Here is a 1,187-nt window from a genome sequence, read left to right as displayed (position 1 = left end):
TATATATATATATATATATATATTAATGAAAAAAGAGGAAGGGTTAACTTTATGATTTTCCGTTTCTGCCAGAAGAATGCGTGCACACAGTTGAGTTCCAGTGCGAAATCTGATAGCTTTGTCGAAACCCTCTAACTGTTGGTTTACTGTAAAGTATCATTAGAATCACTTCTAACATATAGTTATTTGAATCGGAATGATTGTTTATTGGTTTGAATGTCTGTCTGTCTGTCTGTCTGTCTGTCTATTTGTATTTATGCATTTGTAAAATAATTCATGGATCATTCTACATACATACACACATATTTATCTATCTGTGTGTATGTGTGTTTGTGTGTATGTGTATGTGTGTGTGTGTGTGTGTGTGTGTGTGTATGTGTGTATTTGCAGCAAAATTTAGAGCAACGTTTCTCTAACAAATTCCACTAAGCATTGGTGAATTCGTGTCCAAAGTAGCCCTCAGTGAGATCAAACCGCAGGCAGTGGAACGACAAGCATGCGCCAGACCTCTTTTCTTATTTTACCACACGAACACGCATTCACAGTCATAAATGTTCTATTATTCTTTTACTTGTTTCAGTCATTTCACTGCGGCCATGGTGGAGCATGCATTTAGTCGAACAAACGATTGTTAAACGATGGTGGGGGGGACAAACACAGACATACAAAGACGCGCGCGTGCGCGAACACACACATGTACTAACGACTGGCTTCTGTCAGTTTCCGTCTACCAAATCCACTCACAAGGCTTTGGTTGACCCGAGGCTATAGAAGACACTTGCCTATGGTGCCCAATGGGACTGAACCCGGTATCATGTGGTTGGGAAGCAAGCTTCTTATTTCTTTATTGCCCACAAGGGGCTAAGCATAGAGGGGACAAACAAGGACAGACAAACGGATTAAGTCGATTACATCGACCCCAGTGCGTAACTGGTACTTATTTAATCAACCCCGATAGGATGAAAGGCTAAGTCGACCTCGGCGGAATTTGAACTCAGAACGTAGCGGCAGACGAAATACCGCTAAGCATTTCGCCTGGCGTGCTAACGTTTCTGCCAGCTCGCCGCCTTATCAAGCTTCCTAGCACACAGCCACTCCTGCCCTAAATGTGTTGAACATTTTACTGCAGTTCTTCTCTATTGCAATAATATGAAGAAATAAATGTCTGTCACGAAACAACACCAGTA

The 1,187-nt window shown here is 41.7% G+C and overlaps 1 protein-coding gene across 3 annotated transcripts in view; it reads right to left on the bottom strand.

Moving 5' to 3' along the window:
• The window catches only part of LOC106879830 (cadherin-related family member 1), a 56,319-nt gene that overhangs the window by 14,087 nt on the left and 41,045 nt on the right, over nucleotides 1-1,187 (bottom strand). The window lies entirely within an intron of this gene.

The sequence above is a fragment of the Octopus bimaculoides genome, chromosome 24, assembly GCF_001194135.2.
Source record: "Octopus bimaculoides isolate UCB-OBI-ISO-001 chromosome 24, ASM119413v2, whole genome shotgun sequence".
Classification (NCBI taxonomy): Eukaryota; Metazoa; Mollusca; class Cephalopoda; order Octopoda; family Octopodidae; genus Octopus; species Octopus bimaculoides.
Note: the sequence above shows the minus strand (reverse complement) of the source record. Positions and strands in the feature narration are given on the sequence as shown.